The sequence below is a fragment of the Scyliorhinus canicula genome, chromosome 11 (genome assembly GCF_902713615.1).
Source record: "Scyliorhinus canicula chromosome 11, sScyCan1.1, whole genome shotgun sequence".
In the NCBI taxonomy this organism is placed as follows: domain Eukaryota; kingdom Metazoa; phylum Chordata; class Chondrichthyes; order Carcharhiniformes; family Scyliorhinidae; genus Scyliorhinus; species Scyliorhinus canicula.
The window spans coordinates 115,536,581-115,560,385 of record NC_052156.1 but is presented as its reverse complement, the minus strand read 5'-3'; the positions used below and the strand labels follow the sequence as shown (position 1 = coordinate 115,560,385).

Below are 23,805 nucleotides of genomic sequence, written 5' to 3'. Positions count from 1 at the left end.
TGATGTCCCTGTGTTCGAGATGACTCTACATCCTTTCAGTGCCCACCTTATCAAGGGTTTTCTGACCCTCGTATGTGTCACGGCGATCCACTCACATTTTATACTTCCAGCGTATATGGCCCAATTTCTCAACCTCTCATCAGAGGACAACCCTTTAATCTTGTGAATGCCCACTATGCTGCCTCCAACACACATTTCCTTCCTCGGATTGGGGGCAAAATCTATGCACAATATTCCAAGTCTGCTCCCACCAAAGGCCTATACAATTATAACAAGACTAACTTAATCTTGAATTCCAATCATCTGCAAAGATGGTCAACATGCCATTTGTCTTCCTAACTGCTTCCTGTACTTGCTAACTTCGAGTACACCCAAGTATCTCACTAGCATGCGACTTCCAAGAATGCCTTCCTTGAAGAGGTACTACTGCTTCTCCGACAGGATCTCCATTTTTCTCTTGAACTACGTTCATCCTCATTGCTTTCCATTTCGCTCTTGGTGTTTAACAAAGTATTTACCAAAGTATTTACCAAAACTCGCTTCCACAGCCACACCTCTTTCCTCAGTAAACATTTCCCATCTCCGACACACCCCACACGGATTCCAACTGAAGTTCAATCCCTCAGGCTTTGAATCCACCCAAGATTACAAGAAGCTACGGGACATACAACTATCCTCGGACTGCTGCTCTCGCCACATTCGGAAGTCCACACTCCGTGCCATGCTTTGTCGTATGCACACACTCAACCTTCTCCCAGCAGCACCGATCTCATCCTCTCACAAAGCTGTCCTTATCCCTAGTTCCATTTCATTCTTTGTCTCGTTTGATGCTGGAACAGAAAAACTCAGGTGTTAAGGAACGCAAGCTCCAACAACTTATGGATACTAATGGCCATCCAGAACCATCCACACCTTCCCATCCCTCTGATGCCATCCCTTCTTCCAATCCCAGCCCTTGCCATATACTTACCATGCCCTCCAAAACTGCCCCTCTCTGATGCTCAGCATTCTGTATTCAAAAGGACTGAGTGAAACCATCGCGCACTCACCTCAAATGAATTTTGGGCTCAGTACGATACTGAACTCTCCCTTCATTGCCTTTGTCTCAATGCTCACTTCTTTGGTCAGGAATCCTCCCCACCGTTCAATGGGCCTCATCACCTGCCTCCAGTCTTCTCCATCCACCTCGACCCCTCCCTCTGGTCTCAGACCTCTTGATCTTTTCATTGGCAACTGTCAGCACAATCTCAACCACCTCCATTTCTCACTCCAAGCCGTCTCATTCTGAACTTATTCCACTCCATTCTCAAAGTCCAAGCCTGCTTTGTCATCAAACCTGACGACAAGGGTGCTGCTGTTCTTATTTGGCACACTGACTTTTACCTCACGCACGCTGAGCACCTATTCTCAGACACTTCTTCCCATCTCCCCTTGGACCACAACCTCATCACCGAGCATAACAAACATAGTGCTTTTCCAGGACTATCACTCACTTCATCACCTCTGGAAGTCTTCCCTCATCATCTTCCAATCTCAGTCCCCCAACCCCACACAGCCCGATTCGATCTGCTTCCCAAAATTCACAAACAGGACTAACCAGGTGGACCCATCTTATCAGCCTCACTCCTCGTTGCTGGCCTCAAACAAGTTTTGGAACAGGTCGACAAACTGCCCCTAAGTATTCTAGGAAGCCTTCCTCCGACCCTCGGATGGCGTACTTAATCTTCTCCAGGTGGAGAAATTCCGAAAGGTCAGTGAGCCAGTCTGCAGCTGTGGATAGTGCTGATGATCGGCAGCCGAGCAGGATTCTCCGGCATGCGATTAGGGAAGCGAAAGCAAGGGCATTAGCCCTCTTCCCCTTGTTCTGACTGTTCTGATATCCTGAAGATTACCATTATCGGGCATAGCTTCACCCTCACCCCCACAGCCTTGGACATTGCCTTGGAGAAGGCTGTCCAGAACCCAGCAAGTTTGGGACAAGGCCCAGAGCATGTGGGTGTGGTTGGCTGGGCCCCTCTGGCACCGTTCATATTTATCCTCCACCTCCGGGATGAACCTGCTCATTTGGTTTCTGGTCAGGTGCGCACTGTGCACCACTTTGAGCTGCATTTGGCTTAGCCTTGCGCAGGAGGAGGTGGAGTTAGCCTGCTCAGTGCTTCGCTCCAGAGTCCCCACCCTACCTCTGTCCCCAGTTCGTCCTCCCATTTTTGTCTGGTCTCGTCAAGTGGTGTTCGAGCTCTGTCCAGTAACTGACCGTATAGTTTCCCACATCCCCCCCCCCCCCCCCCCCCACACCCCCCTACCTCTTGCTGCTTGTGCCTATCAGGTAGTCTCCCCACCCCCCCCCCCCCCTTCTCGCTGCTTGTGCCTATCAGGTGGTCTAGTAGCGTGGTTTCTGGGGCCCCGGAGTACCCTACTGTCTCTTTGCGGAGGAAGTGTTTTATTTGGAGATGTCTCATTTCCTGTCCTTTTGCTAGTTTCCACTTCCTCGTCAGTTTGTCCAGTGTCGCCAGTCTGCGGCCTTTGTTAGAAGCCCCCGACCGTCAGTGTGGCCCCGTCCCGCCTCCATCCTTTGAAGGTGGTATCTAGCATGGCTGGGAGGAATCTGTGATTGCCGCAGATAGGGGCCATGGGGGATATTTTAGATATCCTGAAGTGTTGCCTCAGTCTAGTCCCTTTCTGCCTACATTCATTCAGGATTCCTCCGATGCCCGACGCCACATTAATATTTTGCAGTTTCCCGGCCCTAACCGTCTCTTCTTCACTATGAATGTCAAATCCCTCTCCATATTCATCAACCACCAGGAGGGCTGCAGGACACTCTGCATCTTCGTCGAGCAGTATCCCGAACAATCCCCATCCACCACTACTCTCCCCTGCCTAGCTGAACTCGTTCTCTCACTTAATAATTTCTCCTTTAACTTTTCTCACTTCCTGCAAATAAAAAGATGTGGCTGTGGGTACCCACCTGGGTCCTAGTTATGCTCGTCTTTTTGTGGGGTATGTGGAACATTCCTTGTTCCAGTCTTACTCGGCCCTCCCCCACAACTCTGTACATTACATTTATGACAATATTGTTGTTGCTTTCATTTGGAACTGGAAAAATCTATTTTACTTTCAATTTCCGCCTCTCCCTCACCTTCACATGGTCTATCTTCGACACTTCCCTTCCTTTACTGCTCTGTCTCCATTACCGATGATAGACTAGATTATAACTGAATGGAGAAATCCCAGAATGGAAACCTGGCTCAAAAGATCGCAACTTTGTTTTTGAGAAAATGTGGAGGAACTGGGTCACAGGGCTAACAATTAGCTTCTAAAAGCAAAAAGCAAATGATGAAAAGTATGACCATAAAACAACACTCCTTCACTCCCACTTATCTTTACAAATGTTCACAGATTTTAAGGATAACACAGGGTACAAAATGTGTCTTGTACTATAATGACCTTTGTAAATACACAGTCCCTGTAACGCAATAGGCTAACTGTGGTCAATAACACACTCTGAAACCACGTGGCAGATGCCACTCAGTCTTCCATGGATTTCTCGTCAAATTCTCCCGAGATGATTATCACACGAGTGTTCCTGAATTCCACTCTCAAAAAGGCATGCTTTAAAAAATCTTCTTCCACCAACACTTTCTCTCAGCTGTTCTCAACAAGGATCCACCTCCAGGTTTTCCAACTAACCTTTCAAACCAGGCTTTCACTCAGTCATTTTAGCACAGATCTGCCTCCAGAGTTTCTGATTCTTCCATTATTCCGGTTTCTTGAATTGCATATGCATCCAACCAGCCACACCAAATACTCAAGTCTGCAACCCAGAATACTGTTGTTTTCAAAGGCTGCAAATAAGGACACCAAACTTTATGATTGCTTCAGATATATGTGGCTTTTCTTTAGGTAACCTCATCAGCTATTCTATTCCCAGGTCTGACTTTAAATGAACAGCACCTGTTCCAATGGCTTTTACTTTTGTTTCAATATTCCTGTAGCTTCTTTTCTGTTCCATGGTTTCTAGAGCTAATTGTCCTTTAGTTCCTCTGGAGCTCTATTTTGCACTCATTACTCAATTGTATGACTTTCCTGCTTCTCAGCAGAGCAGAAAGCTGTTCCATCTCTCACTTCCGATATCAACTGCCTGGATCCAGTTAAACACAAACTCAGAAGTTCTTTTCCCTAAATGTGACCCATGGTAACTAAGCAAAATTACATTTTTTCCACCAAGTTCATGTTAACTTTTCTCTCTGAGCAAAACAGAATAATAGTTTGAACCAAAACCCTGATGCATGCACACACCATTGCATGAATCTGACTTTGGTTGGGCCATTTCTTATACAAAACATTAAATTAAACCCACTTAAATCTAATAACAATAGTAATCTTTATTGTCACAAGCAGGCTTACATTAACACTGCAATGCAAGTAATATGAAAAGTCCCCAGTCGCCTGTTCGGGTACACAGATAGAGCATTCAGAATGTCCAAATTACCTAACAGCACGTCATTCGGGCTTGTAGGAGGAAAGCGGAGCACCTGAAGGAAACCCACACAGACACGGGGAGAATATGCAGACTCCACACAGAGAGTGACCCAAGCCAGGAATTAAACCTGGGACCCTGGAGCTGTGATGCAACAGTGCTCCCCACTGTGCTGCCCCTATACCTATAATCTATACCTTATTTCTAATAATTAATACATAGAGATCACTTAACCTGTGTCCGTTTCATGACAATTGACCATCACTATGGATTACAAAAGCAACCGACTCTCACAGCAGCCTCGACTGCTTCTCACACCCCGTCCCTTGGAAGGACTCATTCTCCCAGTTCCTCCATCTGCGGCGCAAAGGTTCTGATGATTCCACCTTCAAAAACAGTGCTTCGGACATATCTGCCTTTTTCCTGAACTGCGATTTCCCCATTATACTCTCCATTGTAGTTAACAGGGCACTCAACTGTGTCCAACCCATCTCCCACATCTCTACACTCCCCTTCATCCCCTTCCCACGCAATCACTGAAGGTGCAACACCTGCCCTATTACCTCCTCCCTCACTGCAGTATTTTTGGGTTCTTTTTTCAGATTTCTAGCATCTGCCAGTATTTGATTCTTATTTAGGATAAAGTGTAATCGTCCTTCCAACTCATCAGATCTTCCAGTTGATTCTTTTTCCAGCCACATCTCTTGGTGCCTCTGCATCTGCTTAAAAGCTATCACATTTAACATGTTTCCAATTCTGCTAAACGGTCAGCAAGACAAAATGCTAACTTTGTTCCTCTCTTCACAGATGCTGCCAGATCTCCTGAGCACTTCCGCATCTGCACCATTTTGCTATTTTAGTAATTGTATGCTTTGATTAGAGGTAAATGTCGTTAGAATCCAAAATTACCAGAGACCATTCTCTCCTTGGGAGGAGAACGAACTGACTGGTAGTGATTTAAACTGAGGGTCGCCACACGTCAGGCAAGGAGCTAGGTTAAGGTTGAGAATAACCTCAGCCGGTAAGGGAACTGAACCTGTGGTGCTGGCATTGCCCTGAATCACGAATCGGTCAAACAGTCAACTGAGCTACCCAACTCCTTTGATTGGAGGAAAGCCACACGAAACAAGCCTGCGTAAAAGACTGGTTGGCTGAAGCTTGACAATGTGGAGCCCATAAGCTTCAACTGCAAGCATAGCTGGCACGACAGTCTTAAGAGGCATAAATGAAAAAGCACAAACAAAGAAAAACACCGCAAATTTGAACAAGACCAACCATGCTGCACTACAATCCAGAGACTCGAGACAGTAATACTCCGTTCCATTACTGAATACTCCATACATAACAAAAAATTCTCCCCATGTCTGCGTGGGTTTCACCCCCACAACCCAAAGATGTGCAGGTTAGGTGGATTGGCCACACTAAATTGCCCCTTAATTGGAAAAGAAAAATAACTGGGTATTCTAAATTTATTTTAAAAGATTGTGCTAATGCTACAATAAAGGCCTTGTTCTACCCAGTTGGGATTACCAAGTCAAACCACTGACAAATTAACCTAGGGTCATACGCCCTGGACACAACAGGATTCTGTAAACGTGCCCTGTGGCTAATTTGTAACGGAACAGAAGTGGGTCCAGCATTAAACTCTGGATTATACCACTTCAAACTCTTACCCAATCCTAAAACCACTGTCAATTAACAAACTTGCCATCTATTCTCTTACATTTATTCTTGTAGTAGATACATGATTTTAAGTGTTCTACTCATTAATCAAAGACTATGCATAACTGGTTTAAATTAAGTCACTTGACTCAAAGGTGCTTTTTGCAGAAACTTAAATTAGCATTTTCAAACTTGGACATACATTGGTACCTAAAGAGTTAAAACTTGAAAGCACAATAAATAAGATTAAACCAAAGTTTTTTTAAAATAAATTTAGTGCACCCAATTCATTTTTTTCCATTTAAGGGGCAACTTGGCGTGTTCAATCCACCTACCTTGCACATCTTTGGGTTGTGGGGGCGAAACCCACAGACACGGGGAGAATGTGCAAACTCCACACAGACAGTGACCCAGAGCCAGGGTCGAACCTGGGACCTCAGCGCCGTGAGGCAGCAGGGCTAACCCACGATTAAACCAAAGTTTAGTTGCAAGTACATAACAAAAATTCAGATATGATCAACATGTGACAAGTAATTCCACATATTAAACTAAATTTAGCTTAAATGCACCAAAGGACATTGTAAACACAAAACATTACACATTTCTGTAGAAGCTAATTTAAAATTTGAACAATTTATGTAATCCAGCAGAGCCTGAGATTTTTTAAAAAATCAATAGCACGTTAAAAAGATTAAGTCTCTCTTTATTTGAGCAAATATAAAAATTTGTAATGTTAAAATTTAGGCTAAAAATTCTGTTTTTTTACAAATAAATACATTACCTTAAGTTTCAAATTTTGACATTTGTATCTGCTGTTAAATCTTTATTCCACATTTTGTGCCGCTCCTCTCCTTGGGCAAACGAGCAAGAGGCAAATGTTTTCAATTTGATGAGGCACACTCCTAGTCTAAAGATATCAGCAGGTAGCTCTTTAAGTGACAAGTTATAACACTAGCTACTGTCAGAAAGAGGTTATCTGTGGATTAACATTAACGCTATTAAAGAATGGGCAACTCTGTACAAGCAGTTGCTAAACCCTCTAATTAATCTCAGAAACGTCCAGGAGCTGTAACCACCCCACAGCGTATTATAAGCCAGCAGCTACAACCACATGCCAGGTTAAATGGCTCGTCACCAGGGCAACACAGAGTGAAACAAAGGTGGAGGTCAATTTAGAATGCGTCTTCAACAGAAAATATAGCACCACAGAATAAGTGCAACATGACGAGCAGCAGTCGTTCTCACTTAGAAGCCAAAGCCAAATCAGTAACTTTCAAGACAGCAACGAGAGTCTTGAAATTCAAATGCGGTTCAAGCATAGTCTTTTAATAATTTCCCTGCAACTATTCATGAATAAAAACTTATTGTACTAATTCAACGATAAAACAAATACCAATTACGTATGCTGTGACTGATTGATTGGTTCTGTCACTTTCAATCACGCCAAGTACCTTCCTCGGCTGCTATCAATTCAAATGTTCATTATCAAGGCTTTGCACCTTGCTCCTGAATATCTATAGCTAGACAAATCGAAACACAACAAAAGAAGTTCAGAATCTTCAAGTCAAGATAAAGGTGACAAATCTTGAACCAATCACATTTTTTCTTTCAATTCAGATTAGGTTTTCTACAGTACTATTTTTAAACACAACTACAAATCGCTCAGTTGACCATAAGGAATCCCATTTCCTAATGTACAACACCAAAGTTAATAGAATGTTTTACGACCAAAATATAAATTCTCTGAGCAATTGTCAAATTATTTCTGTGATCAATTGTCCGAATATAAAATCTCATGATACGAATAAACCCATCAAGCTGACAACACCAGTGCTTTCCCAAACCAATCTTGAAAATTTCAATTTGCACTACGTTTCCCCATTTAATAACTTTATCTACGAATTTTAGAATGATAAACAAAATCCATATGCCATCAGCGGTTTCAACTACAATGGTTAAGCAGCTTTGCACCATATAGATTAACGACTTAAATGAGGGAGCACAACATTGCATATCCAAGTACGCAGAATAAACTCAAGTGGGAGGCAGAGCGAGTCATGTAGCTGGTTAGGAAGTTACAAAATGGACATTGTCATTCGCAGATTCAGCTCATGGCAAGACACAGGCAGCAGCCAGCATCAGTTGAATTGTACATCACACAAAAGATATTACTTTTTTCCCCCAAATTAAAGGGAAATTTAGCGTGACCAATCCACCTACCCTGCACATCTTCGGTTGTGGAGGTGAGGCCCAAGCAGACACGGGGGGGAAACGTGCAAACTCCACACAGACAGTGACCCGGGACCAGGATCGAACCTGGGTCCTCAGTGCTGTGAGGCAGCAACTTAAAGGGGACGCTAGAGCAGGAAGAAAATTAGTGGGAAAATGCAAATAATCCAATGTATTGCTTTTTTAAGAATTAATTCAAGGGATGTCTAGGACAGCATTTATTGCCCATCTCGAATTGCCCTCAGGAAGGTGGTGGTGAGCTGCCTTCTTGAACTGCTGCAGTCCACGTGGTATAGGTGAATCCACAGTGCTGTCCAGGTTCCAGCAGCAGTGAAGGAACGGTGATATATTTCCAAGTCAGGGTGGTAAGTAGTTTGGAAGGGAACCTCCAGGTCGTGGTGTTCCCATGTGTCTGTTCTACAGGATCGCGGTCGTGGGTTTGGAAAATGCTGAGGAGCTTTGGGTGAATTCCTACGCTGCGCATCTTGTAGATGGTACATGTAGACCGAGTGGTTACGTGAGAACATGATGACGCAGCTACATAAAAGGTCATGAGGCAGGGAGCTATCCTCAGGATCTCCGGCACAGCACTCGTACTATATGCAGCTGCTGAGCTTAGCAGTAATATACCTTTGTCGTAAATCGATGATTTGAGGAGTCCACAAAATTACACATGGTGTCAGGAGTTAGCAATATGGCACAAGGACTTTGATGCAACGACCTAATCATCTCTGATCAAAATATTGCAAATAGTTTTGAAAGGTTCCAGAAGGAGTGGCATATTTACTGCAGTGCTGCACTTTCCGACAAGTCGAAGATGGTACAGGAATTAACCCCATTAAACCTCGCAGACCCCGAGGCAGTCGAAAAATTTGATTTGTTTATTTTCCAAACAGAGGAGGAAAGGAAGACCCCAAGATAATTGAAACAATTCAAGAACATTTGTCTCCCAATAAAACGCCTAATGCTTGATAGACACACATTTAATTCTACAAACCAAAAAACAAATGAGTCAATACAATCCGACAAGGCCACCCGAACAATATTGGCAAAGAAATGTGCATCCGCCACTCAGTGAAGACCCAATCATGGGGAGCAGTTTGTTGAATATATAGCGATTTAGTCCGCAAGCAGCTACTGCGAGAAAAAGACCCAACTTTACTAAACAGCCATCAATATCTATCAATATTTGTATATTAAACAAACCATCTGAGAAATGAAGCCGTGATTTTAGGCGGGAAACCAAGGTATTTGCATTAGAGGGACGCACTTCTCCAACTGCAGCCGCTAGTGCCTAAGCAGAACAGCTTGCTTTGCATATGGTAAAAAGAATTGCCAGAAATGAAACTACTTTTCATTTAATTTTCATTTCACTTTGCCAAATGCTGCAGGTCCAAACCACAGCAGTCATCTTACCCCTGCAGGATTGAACCGCTGCCATGCTACTGACGGCAGAGGAGCATTAGTGAAGTGAACTAATTCAACCTATTATGCTCCCGGACCAGACCCAAACAGTGGCTAGAATACTGGACAGAAATCCCAATATTTTGTATGACTGCGAGGAAAGGATACCTTGCTCCAGGAGTGATTTCACAAAAAAATAGGGATTATGGTATTTTAAAACAAACATTCCTAACTCAGTATTAAAATATCTTGAATATCACACAAGAAAAATAGCCTACAATTACCCCTTAAACAATGCTAATCAATTCAGTGACATAATAACCTTTAACTGCTATCTTTATTCCCATGCAAACAACAAAACTGCTCTCAATTCACTTTCAAATGCAGTTAGTACTCAGGAATACCTGCTGCACAGGGATGTCAGGACACTCTACTTTGAGACTGTTGTAACAGATAGACCTGAAACTTGTCAGAACAATGCAGAAACTCTGGCTGCCAGAAGCTGCTTCTCAGCTTGTTTCAACTCAACCTCCAGCCACACAATTCTGAACTGCTTGGAAAGAAACTGCTAATCGGTCTACAAACATTTAACAAAACTGCAGTGAGAGTGCAGATGCTTGACTTCTGCTCATATCCCAATCTAAAACTCAACTAAAACTGCTTTTCTGCAAAATGCCTGGTACCTTTGCTCCTCATTAATTATATCTTACCAAGCTGAAACCTAATGCATTGAATTAACTCCACAGGGAACCTCCTTAATCCAAACAAAACTCCATTAGCCCAACATTTCATGATGCCTTAATTGCACCTCTGGCTCGCAAAAACTTTCAAACCAGGATTCTTTAAAATTACTGCTGCAGCAGTCATACACACACTAACCCAGGCGGTTGACCCTTACTGCACCAAGTACCTATACCACAATATATCTGAAATTCCTACATTGATCACAAACCAAAACAGTGAAGGATGGACTAATGTGGTGCAGCCAGAGATTAGTCATCTCCATGGACTTCCAGAGGTACTACACACAACTGCTCACGCCACCGGATACAGGGCCAAGGAATCACTGTGCTGGCCTTCCATGTACACTGACATGGAGAGGGATATCGCCAGATGTGCATGGTGCAATGCACTCGAGCCACATCAAGCAAATGAACTGTTGCATCTACTCGAGGTGCCAGACCTCCCATGGTCATTGACAGCAGTCAATATCTTTGAGTGGAATGGTAAACATTTAGTCTCAATAGTTTAAACTCGACTACGCAAACATGATGAGGAAAACAGTAATCATTAAGTTAAAGAGACATTTTGCCATACAGCATATCACAAAGACATATGATAGACAATGCTCGACAATTTGTCTTCACTGAATTTTGCAACTTTGCATGTACGTGGCAATTAGAGCATATCACGAGCATCCCCCTGTATTCACTGTTAAACCACTTGGCGGAACTGGCAGTACTCTGAGCCAAACATCTTCTGGAGAAATAAGTGTGGGATTGCACAGATTACTGTGCTACACTCATCAGCCTGTGAAATTGACCAGAGCCTTCCCTCATCAGTACAACTCTTTTCCAGGCGCAGCAGGACCACCAATTCCTACTGCCCAGGCTCTGCTGCAGCCTAAACTTGAAACCAACATGAATGAGGTCCTCCTGCAACACAGATTGAAAAGCAAAACTCAACAGTGATGTAGATGCCCATAGACTCTGCCCTCTTAACACTGCACATGGCCTTGACCAGTTGTCGATGGTACCCAGTAATACCCCGCAACGAGTTATGTGGTAGCTTCCAACAATGCCCCCCATGTACACAATTGCTGTCACTTTCTGCCAGTAGCAGAACCATCACCACCAGATAACACACCACTTCAGTCATCTTTTGGGGAGGGGGGAGGGAAGAGAGGAGGTGGAGAGAGAAGAGATATGATAGCCAGGTTTACAGCCTAATCTGTGCCTCTATACAATATATAAACATTTATGCCTTGTCAACTTGTTTTGTTGCAAGTTACGCACAATGGTCTCGGTATGACACACTGTTGCATCTCACGCCACTGGCGTCCCAACTAAACAGGGAAGATGCAGACTGAGTGGTCACGTGAAAACGTGATGATGCAGCTACATAAAGAGGTTACGTGGCACAGAGGTTATCCCCAGGATCTCGCGCAGAGCACTGGTACTGTGTAGCTGTTGAGCCGAGCATTAAACTACCTTTGTTGCAAGGTTTAGGCACCACTTCGAACTTCACGAGATGTCCATAGGAGCCCCCATCTGCAACAATCACATGTTCACACTGTCAAGGATAGACGCTACATTTGGCATGTGGAGTGAGGACAGAAGGACACTGACAGTAGAGGACATATGTGGATAAAAGACTTCCAACCCTGGGGTAACTCGGCTTCAACTCCCGAAATGGAACAAGCTTAGGTACCTGCAGCTGCATGCCTTTCTCCACAAGGCGACAAAAAAGTTCCCCAGAGACCAGGACACACATTTCTGAACACAATGATAGGGCTGGACTGGTTAGGAGACAACAGTGTGGCACTATTTGGAAAAGGTCAGGACCCCACTGATGGAAATGGGAAATGGGCATGGAACGAGGGGGGAGGACTCTAAATTGAGGTGCTGCAAAGGGGGAGGACTCTGCGTTTTACTGTGCCGGGCTAAGCCTGATACAGCTCAAGGTAGTGCACAGAGCACACCTCACCAAGACACGCACCACGGTGAAGCAGCGGTCAGCATTGCTGCCTCACGGCACTGAGGTCCTGGGTTTGATCCCAGCCCTGTGTCACTGTCTGTGTGGAGTTTGCACATTCTCCCCGTGTCTGTGTGGGTTTCACCCCCACAACCCAAAGATATGCAGGGTAGGTGGATTGGGCACGCTAAATTGCTCCTTAATTGGAAAAAAAAGAATTGGACATTTAGACACTCATTAGTTGGAAGAGAAGTGCGAGTGGTGTCATCGGGGGCCCGGCTAACCACACCCACATGTTCTGGTCCTGGCCAGACTCAGCTCTGGACGGGCCTTCTCCGAGGCTACATCCAAGGTGGTGGGGGTCGAGATGGAGCCGTGCTCATCGGAGACTCTTGTAGATTACATTCTCAATTTAAAGAAACTCTCTTATCGCTGTGCATATGCCAGACTTAGAAATCTGCCTTAGAGACATGTTTGTAGGAGGCCGAAAGAACAATAAAATCTAGGCCAAGCTTTTGAGCAAAGGCAATAAGCTGACATGGACGGAAACGAGCGATGAGACTATAAGAGAAAGAAATGACAGGTGGATATGTCTACGAATTACAGGGGAGTTATTTTCCTGAGCCATGGGATTTCAGCAAGATCCAGGCCTTGGCAGTCAAGTTCACAGTACCAGAGTCAGAAATGTAGATGCTACTGTTGCCATGGTAGCAACTAACCATTTAAATGTCCCCATTTCCAGTCAAAATTCTAGACCCGTGAGAAAGTCTGTCATACCCAGGCGGCATGCAGGAGTAATGCTGTCTCCTCACCATGTAATACAACATATGGTATCAAATATCATAAATCACATCATGCAAATGAGGACATTCTATCCAGATTGCCTGTGAAGACAGATTCATTTTTAACCACCAAGTTACATGTGAAATGCTTCACATATATAAATGAAGTGCCAGTGTCTGCCAGAGAAATTAGTGAAGAAATTCACAAGAATGCGATGTGCGATAATTATGTCATGAACAGCTGGCCTATACAGCGTGATGATGAGAAATTGCAGGAGTATTTCACACCTAGAAATGAACTGAATGTAGATCAAGGCTGTCTCCTCTGGGATTCAAGGGTCGTTATACCGCCCAAGATTTGAAAGAGGAGTTAAATGAAATTTATCAAGAGCACACAAGGATACCTCGTAGCTTTTGGTTTCCAAAGATGGATAGATATTAGTTGGCGAACGGAGGTGAAATAAGTTTCAGGTCTCAGAATGAGTAACGATCCAACCAAGCTTCCTGTCATTCCATGGTCAAACACCAAGAAAATTGTGGAAATGAGTTCATGTCGATTTCTTTGAAGTGAAAGGGAGAAGAGTATTTTGTTTTGGTCGATAACATTCATCTATTTGCTAAAACTGAGTCTATGCCGAACACCACAAATGCCAAAACTACTCAAGTTTTCAAAAGTTGGAATTTAACGCAGCCCTTAAACAGACATTGGTGTCAGTTATTGGTCGATAGCTTGGGTCAGAAAAGTTTGAAATATTTCTCAGTCGGAATATAGTCAAACACAGTCTCATACCACCATATCATCCAGCATTGAATAATGCTGCAGAAATTAAAAATGTGAAGATTTTGAAGAGGTCTTTGCAGAAGTATTTGTTCGGCAATGAGCTAAGCAGTAATTTTCATGTTTCTCTTCGACACAGGCTACACAATTTTCTGCTCTCGCAGAATAACCCCACAGTCTACAACAGGTTTCTCACCTTACAAGTTAGTGTTTAATCGTGGTCATAGGACAAGGTTTAATTTGCTTACGCCTGATGTCAACAGCAAAGTAAGATAGAAGCAAAACAAAGTGAAGATGACCCATGATACATGAGGCATGAAAGAGTTCAGTGATGGTCAGAAGGTGATGGTGAAACTCCACCGGAGGTTATGAGATATATGTGACTACGGTTATTGTAAAGAGACTGGATTCATTCACACCTCTAGTAAAGATTCAAGAGTGACTTGGTCAATGTCATGTATATCATTTGCTTGAAAGAGAAAATCTGACAAAGGGCGAGTAGGAAAAACTTCTTATATCCAAATTTCTTCTGCAGACCCAAGTGAAAATCTGATGATGTGGTAGAGGTGAGGTTCAAAAGTCAGTTTGAGATTAAATATGATGCAAAGGTTACCAGTCAAGTTCAATCCGAGATGGTAGCTGTAGACAATGATGGAATCAACGGCAGGGGAACAGGGTCTCTGGCGAAGGCCAACGGTTATGGCTTTGGGCCTCCCCATATTTAACTGGATGAAATTGCAGTTCAACAAGGACCAGACATCTGACAAGCATTTTGACAACATTAAAGGAGGGGTGTACATTTTGAACCTACCTCCATATCGTCAAATCATTGTGGAAATAAAAGCAACATTCAGACAAGGGAGAAAAATGGGATTCTCGCCCAACCTTAGTAGCATTCCCCGAAAGCAGAAAGATGGTCAGTTATGTCACCAGTCAAGTTAGGGCAGAACACCTTCTGTTTTCCTTTCTTCCTGACCGTGTCGCTACCCCCTGCCCCACCTTCAAACATCCAAAATATTGTACTGATCCTCAAACAAAATTAATTTTGAGGTGTAACTGGAATTGCTGTGAAATAGAAATCACTCACTTACTTCATTGTGCAAGGTTAAACTTGTTCGTCTACCTTCTACAGTGGCACGTTTGGGGAGTTTATTTCAATAAATATAAAACAATAGACTTTCTGAACAGAACAACAATACACAACCTACAAGCATCCAAATCCTGCACCCAGATTATAGCACCTGATACGGACGCTTGATCCTTTAGTTTTCAATGGGATATTGCCTTACAGGAGGTACTGTCTTTCAGGTAAGACAATAACTTGCATTTACAAGGCATCTTTAATATACAAAACATTTCAAGATGCTTTTCAATGTGGAGAAAGTGGGAGAATTAAAAAAAATAAAAAGAATCTGCAAGCAACCAACACAGTGAGATTCTGAAAGCTTGGCCCAAAAGATGAGTTTTGAGAAGATTTTGCAAGCTGAATGGACACACGAGTAAAGAAGCAGAGAGGGTTAACAGTTAATTAGCTCCAGAGAACAGGTTGCAGTGGCTGTTAGTAGGGGCAGGATGAATTGCAAATGGGGATGACAGTGGACAAAGGGTCCCAAATGGCAAACAGAGTAATGAAATGAAGGGCAAAGACAGGAGATATTGCAAATAATCCAGTTTCTCAGCCACAGATAGGATTGAGTGGTTAAAGCTCATATTTGATAGAACAGGCTGCAATTGTCGGATTCTGTTCCACAGGCTGGAGTCAATGGCGAGTAAATGGAGGTAATAACAGAAGTCCAGGAAAGATCGCTTTGGCCTTTCCCATGTTCCATAGAAAACATGTGACTTCACACTTATCTGACAGCACTGGACCGGTCTTCAAGTGTTGGATGTCACAGTAAATATAGAAGCTGATCACAACCCAAAAGGTGGTCTTTTTGAGGAATAGCATGCAAAAGGCAAGAGGGGAGGAACAGGGGACAAGGCTATATCAATATAAATGTGGAACGAACAGTGCGATGTCAGGAAAAGTACCCATTTGCTGAACCCACAAACATGGAAACCAGGAGGGATAGCACAGTCAGAAGGAAATCAATAAAGCATGAGACTGGTCCCGTGAAAGCAACTGACTTGACAAGGCAGGAAGAAAGGAGTCAGTCATCAAGGACACAAATTTGCTGCTCCACTTCGAGGAAAACTTTAGATCATTGTTTATAATACTTGCCAGAGGAGATATGAATAACCAGACAAAAAGGACTTGTGTAAGCCCAAGACATCTGCTAACTTTCCTTGTGAGGTTTTCAACTATTACTTGAAGCTTGCAAGGAAATAGATGGAACTTACCATTTGCTTGAGAAGAGTTTTACAAGACATTGCCAAGAACAACTAGTTACTGCAGAATTCAATGACTCACTTTTCAGAAATAACAGAACTGAAGGCACACAATATGATGCCAGCTAGGAAATGTTCCAAAACCAAGCATTTGATTATATTGCAATTCTTCCTGCATTACAACAGTGACTGCACTTCCAAATTATTAATTTACTGTAATGCACTTTGGGACAAAGATTGTGAAAGGCACAATGTAAATGGAAGTCTTATTTTCATCAAAATTGAGGCCAGTGCAATAACTACTTCTACCTCATGAAAGTTTTTTTTTTAAAAGAAATTCACCATCTTAGAAGCAAATGAGGCAGCATATTAATGCAAGTTGGAAAATGCATCAAGTAAAACATACTCAAATCCTAAAGCATGAAACAGGCATCTGGCATGTACCAAAGGTGACCAATTACATTATCTACTAGTTAACAACCTGTGGAAATACCAGAAGATATTTCCCCAGTACCATTAGTCATTATGTTACTTATCTGAAAAGTATGGAAGCCCAATTTTGCTTTGCAATATGTAATGCTTCAAGTACAGTGCATAACACCCACATAATCAGTGTATCTGCAATTTCTTCCAGTTGAAGTTAATTTTCTAAAACTGCAATGCCTGCTTAGTTTTATCTTGTGTACAAGCAACAACAACAAAAAAAGACTTCAATGCTTTTTCAGTAAATTGATCAACTCACAAACGGTTCATGTTTTCATTTGGGAGCAAAATATTTGAAAATGTTCCTGCTCGAGAGGATGATACCACAGGGCGGCACAGTGGAGCAATGATTAACACTGACTCACAGTGCCGAGGACCCTGGTTCAATCCCGGCCCCAGATAACTGTCCGCGTGGAGTTTGCACATTCTCTCCGTGTCTGCGTGAGTCTCACCCCCACAACACAAAAGATGTGCAGGGTATGTGGATTGGGCACGCTAAATTGCCCCAATTGGGTACTTTAAACTTATATTTTTTTTAGAAAGAGGATGATACCGCAGACTTTTCCAAAACAGCACTGTGTCTTTGGACATGAAATGCAGTGCTTCGTCTTTGTGCAACACATTGGAGTACTGAAACAATTTGCTGCGCATCCAAATCCATTAAACCTTTCACTTTACTGCTGCTTACAACTCTGCTGCAGTGAGAGGACAATATTTCAGAAATTGCAATTTGGTGAAATGCCAAAGGGGGAAAAAATTATCTGTGCGCAAAGTACAACGGCAACTGAGAGAAACACAACAAACGCAATTGAACACCCAAAAAGAGAGTGTCCAATTTTAGGTGCATTGGCAATGTGTTTTCGTGGCGTTTTCAGTGCCGAGAACGACCCCGCTATCAAAAGGGACTCTTGTTTCTTCTGGCCTCGATCAGGAAAGTCGCGCCAAGGCTGCACTTACCTCACTTCCTGCACTAATGAGCTCAACTCATCAGTGCAGGAAGAGATTGGTGCGCCATTTTTAAATGCTGCCCCGATCTTTTGACCCCCCCCCCCCTTCAGGCTTCCCACCGCTGACTCCATACTCCCCCAAGCCCCAATCTAACTCTTAGGGGATGATCATTCCCCCTCTCACCCCTTCTCTAAGGGCAGGGCACCCCAGGCCCGATCCCTGGCATGGGCAACCTGGCACACAGGCACCTTGGCGGTGAACAATGACCTGGGAGATCTTCTCCAAGTGCTGTTATGCTGTTCATGTGGACCACTGCTAAACAGTACCATGGTGAGGTCTCCCAGCTCACTATTCATTCCCGGGCATCGGGAGAATCGGGCATCGACTTTTAAATTAGCCTAATGGCTGACTTAAATATGTAAACCTGGGTCGCACCCAGCGAGGGAGAGATGCAGATTGTGCCGTTTCGTGAAATCTAAGATCTCACGAGATGTTCACATCGCAAGAGGCCTCTCGCAAGATTCAAAAGCCCTGTCACCGAGTTGGGAGCGACGAGGCTGTTCGATCGCACCCAACATATTATGGTTCAATGATTCATACTATTTAATGGTTCAATGTTTCATGCTTCAGATGTATTTAAGTTAACATTAAAATCGCTCAAATATAAGCATTCATTATACACAGTTTCTGTGCATTTAAAGAACTATTAACTAAAGATTAGTGGTGGCTTAAATTCACACTACACTACTATATGCATTTTTCAACAGGGGTGTGACTCAGAGTCACATTACAACTACAATCAAAGAAATGATGTGACTTTGAGCATGGCAACTCTTTATTACATAAGAAAAGGGCAGACAGAAGACCACCTGGCCCATCCAGCCGGTCCCAATTACTCTACTCTGCATAAAGCCAATATTCACACAAACTATAACATTTACAAACAAGCATCAATTGTTTCTGCATCTTTCACTCACATATACTTGCAACTCATTGAGCAGTATTAGATTGCACACTACAGTTACTGTGCTATACCTTACTGCTCTGCTGCCTCTCGTGATGCACGAAATGATACTTCCCATTATACAGTGATCTTGCATCAATTAATCATGGCAAGCTGCCAAGTGGAATTTTTTTTTCTAGTGCTACTGTACAAAATCACAAATGATACTGAATTATAAAATAAACTGGTTCACTATTATCTGTGAGGGGAGGGAATATGCCATCCTACTCATCTGATCTACAGATGACTTTATGTACACAAGTTAATTGACTCGTTGAAGTGGCTGAGCAATTTGTAAGACACTCCATCATTACTGTCTTAAAGGAAACATTGAAAGTGTCATTCACATGCCAAAAATTAAAAAGTGCAATCCAGGAGGTCCATGAAAATTAAGGTCACAGTGCCAATTCTACAGAACAAAAAGCGCCACCACAAATTACAGCTTTCAAAATGCAACATTCATACATACAAACATTTGCTATTGCTCCTGCAAACTTCACTCGTGCAAGATTGCAAGAGTATAAACATAAGACGTAAGATATTACAGGTATTATGAAGGTTTATACATTTGTGAATAAAGCACATTTTTATTTTTTAAAAAGAATGAGGCGGCAGCGGCCATTCAGTCCAATGAGCATGCTCTAGTGTTCAATAAAATCATGGCTGATTTGATTGTAGCTGAACTCTACTTTCCTGTCTGCCTCCCAAAACCCATCATTCTCTTGTCAATCAAAAATCAAACTCAATGATTCAGCTCCACTGCTCTCTGGGGAAGAGAATTCCACAGACTAACAATACTCAGGGAAAAAGAAAACGTATTTCAGTCTTAAATGAGACACCCTAATTTTTAAACTGCATCGCTGAGTTATGGACTCCCTGACAAATATCCTCCCAGCATCCATTGCAGAAAAAAGGTGAAATGCTGTAAAAGCTTTTTGCTTTGCACTCATCAGGACAGAGTGCCAAATTTAAAAGGGACAACAATTTATACTGCATGAGAAATGGTAACTGCAGCAGAAGGCTATTATCCCCCATGCTTTTGTTTATTCAAATAAAGGTGCAATTTCTAGACATTCTTTTTTGATCTGTAGATTCTAGCAAGCATAAGTCGAGAACCCAACCAATGATCTTAAATTGGTTATTAGTGTAATTCTCAGCACCCTCTGGGTTGTTTAGGAAATGCTGCCCAAAGGCTGAATCACAAGTAATGGTCGTCATCATGTTTTGGTTCAGTATGGTTAGTACTCGGTTTATTGTCGACAGTCGGAGAAGAGTCATGCAGTTTGATAAGGTCCTCCAGTTATTGGGACGGACCTCTGACAGCATGTTGCTTTTTCAGAAATAATAATAACCTTCCAGTGAGGAGACCAAAACTGTAAACAGTGCTCCAGCTGCGGTCTAAGGCCCTGTTGCAGCAACACTTTTCTACTTTTATATTCAATTCCTCTTGCAATTAATACAAACATTTTATGAACCTTCTTAATCACTTGCTGTACTTCCATAACAACTCATGTAACAGGACGCCCAGATCCCTCTGTAGCGCGGAGTTCTGTAGTCTCTCTCCATTCAAATAACATGGTACTTTTCTCTTTTGCCTGCCGAAGTGGACAAGTTCACACTTTCCCACGTTATACTCCCAATGAGACATCAGAATTTTTCAAGTCATACAACAAACTGATTAGAGAGATATCTCTCATATTACACAACTAAAAACATATATATTAATGACTTAGGGAATACAACATTACAGGCGCAATCGTTCGGCCTCACCGCGCTCAACTCGGTGACGCAACAAGGCCATTAAGATTTTATGAGAGGATTTTGCGAGATGTCGCAATCTGGATCTCACTCGGAGCTCTGAATTTAAAATGGCATCCCGATCTCTTACTGACGAGCTACACTCGGCGGGGCACTCTTCACAGGGGCCACCCCCAAAAAACAAGTCTGAAGCAGAGACATTCTCGGCGTTGCAGGCTCCAAGAAACAACTGCGATTCGCACCCAAAACAGGACTCTTTTTTTTTTGCCTCGTTAAATCACGCCCCAAGTTCATCACCTGAACAAGGACATTGTATTTCAATTCCGTTCCTTCAAAAAATTTTCTTCCCTTTTTAAAAAAAATTTAGCCATGATGTGGAGATGCCGGCGTTGGACTGGGGTTAGCACAGTAAGAAGTCTTACAACACCAGGTTAAAGTCCAACAGGTTTGTTTCAAACACTAGCTTTCGGAGCACTGCTCCTTCCTCAGGTTTGAAACAAACCTGTTGGACTTTAACCTGGTGTTGTAAGACTTCTTACTGTTTAAAATTTAGAATATTAAATCACATTTTTCTCCCCCAATTATGGGGCAATTTTGCATGGCCAATCCACCTACGCTGCACATCTTTGGGTTGTGGGGGTGAAACCCACACAGACACGGGGAGAATGTGCAGATTCCACAAGGACAGTGACCCAGGGCTGGGATTCAAACAAGTGTCCACAGTGCCGTAGGCAGCAGTGCTAACCACTGTGCTACCGTGCTGCCCTCGTTCCTTCAAAATTAACTACTTTAAAAAAGATTTTCCAAACTTTCCCCTATACCCACAATTCTACAAGCTTTGCTGCTACTTCATTTGGAGAATTAAACCTTCCTTTGGAGAGTAAACTGGAAACTGAATTATATAGTGAAACTAATAAACTATTAGCACAGAAGGTACTTCAGTGGTACATAAAGCAAGTTCAATACTGTGATCTTACCTCCTTGGTCAAGCTGCTATTCAGCAATAGCAGACATTTCTGCACCATACTGCTACAGGAGGAAGTTTAAGCAGCCTTGGTGCTGCTCAACCTCAAGAGAAAAGAAATCCCTTGCATCAAATAAAGTCATCGGCATCCAAGCACAATAGCAGCGAATTAGACAAAGTGAATTTAAATTCAGGCTCGGGTATTAATGTTAATACTTGGATGCATCTGTAACATTCAGACATATATAAAATTAATTGAATTTCAGTTCCTACTGCTTAACGCTAAAACATTGCAAAGATTGCTTCTCATTAGCCTGGTTCCTCTTTTCCACAAGCCAATGGCTAGGTTCAGAGTGCCCAATCGAGCTATGTGCAAAGTGTAATCAGGCTGTTTGATTGCAAGGACCATCACAGTTAACAATGATTGTTCCCTCGCCTATTGTATCCAGACGCATTTTCAGCAGTGATAGATGGATATTAATCAAAGAACTCTGGCTGATGCACTCATTTTGTAACCCAAGAATATTTTGGTCAATTACAGCATCCCAATTGTCATTACACTGCTGTCCTTAGCTAACTCATCACACACCAGGGATTGAACTTAAAACCTTCTTGAAGAATGTTTGCTCAGTTACTTACCTATGAAAAGTGAGTCCACAGTTCAGCAAATTAATCTGTTGTCACCCATCTTCCAGAGAGCTGCTTTTAGGCAGCACTTATCGATGACTCATGCTTTGGCTTTCAAGATGCTTTTATATTAAATGCCAGGTCAATGCCGCCGACTCACAATGCAGGGGTCCAATACAGCAGCCAGTGGCAACCCCAAATTAAAATTTCTGAGATTGCCAAAATATCAGTACACAATGCAAAAGTAGCTTGAGCATTTGAAACAACATATGGGAGCATGCTACATGCGTGTGTGCCGAATCTGTACAATTTGAAAATAATTCATCTCTCTTTTTTGAAGGTACCAAAGACGAGGGCAAACAAGCCAAGCCAACTAGTAAGCCCTTGATTTAATTTATTGAACAGTATCACCTTCAAATGTCTTCCACCATGTGGTATTATTGACCTTATAAAAATGTGCCGTTGCATCACATTAAGATTTTTTTTTAAACTTGATCCAAGTTGGAATGTGATCATTTAAGACATGACTTAAATTACATACAGCTCAAAACTGAAACTCACATTCTCAGATTGTGAATTACCTCCAGTTAAAGATTCTGATCAGAGCGTTGAATTCTGAGCTTCTTAACACATTCCTGAAGATCGAATAAACGCAAAGAGTGCATGCGAATTTCAATACCCAATGTGCACAAGAGGCTTTTTTGTTCAAACTCACACATCATATTACATTGGGATAGTCAAGGTAAACTTTTGATCACAGGGAAATGGGGGTGGGGATCTGAGTTCAGCGAAAGAAACCAGTGACTCTGGAATAGTGCAGATGCAGAATCTTTAAATAACTTGTTCATATATTTAAAATGAATCTCCGCATTCGGGTTATTTTAAGAAACTACCACACTGGAATGTGCTTCAAGGCTCTCACTCAAAACGTCATTATTTGATAACATTCCAAGATACCTATTACTTTTCAGCAACAAAATAATCAAAGAGTAGTTTTGTCGAGCAATTTTCCCCAAGTGCAAGAGACTCAGGTTCTGTATGATCTAAAGTTTGCAAACTTCATAGCTTGGGCTGAGCATAAATCTAAGCGCCAGAACAGCTTTCAAGGCAAAGAAAATCAGCAGCAGAATCTCTAGCGTGGACAGAGTATTCAGGATAAAATGTCAACCTGAGATGGCACATATTTTTAGAATTTACGATTTTCACTTTCAATCATTTCTCAGACTACATTGTTGAACATCCTTCTCAATTATTCAGTACGTTTTAAAACTTAGTATGAATAGCAAATGCTGCAAAAGCATGAGCTCCTTCCAAATATCACCCAAATCAGTGCTGACCTCAGGCAGTAATCATCAGCCTATCAGTCTGTTTCAGTAAAACAAAAACTGGATCCCAACTGCTGTGAGAACAAAGCAGATCGAGTCAGTTATAATTTTGATTGATGGGAGGAAACAAAGCCTAAAATATAAATTGCAGATTCGTAATGGAGAAATACTTTTGCTCATGTTTGTTACATTTATTCCTACCAGCTACCTGTAAGTTACGCTACAGGGAGAAGTGCAACAGCTGCTCCAGGATTCCAGTCGTTGCAACAGACTCTCATTCATATTCCCTCCACTTCAACCTATTCACCCGGCACCTGCACCCCCAACAAAAATAAATCGA

The 23,805-nt window shown here is 42.5% G+C and overlaps 1 protein-coding gene across 17 annotated transcripts in view; it reads right to left on the bottom strand.

Annotated features, from left to right (window-relative positions):
- eps8a (epidermal growth factor receptor pathway substrate 8a) overlaps positions 1-23,805 on the bottom strand; it is a 200,908-nt gene that overhangs the window by 160,126 nt on the left and 16,977 nt on the right. For 6 of the 17 annotated variants that reach the window (XM_038811133.1, XM_038811135.1, XM_038811146.1 and 3 more), the window contains exon 1: positions 6,924-7,136. The exons of 5 other annotated variants lie outside the window; for them this stretch is intronic. The gene's annotated coding sequence lies outside the window, so the exon portion shown is untranslated. Of the gene's footprint in view, positions 1-6,923; positions 7,139-23,805 lie in introns of those variants that run through there. 6 more of the 17 variants (XM_038811138.1, XM_038811149.1, XM_038811137.1 and 3 more) reach the window with 5 other exon arrangements.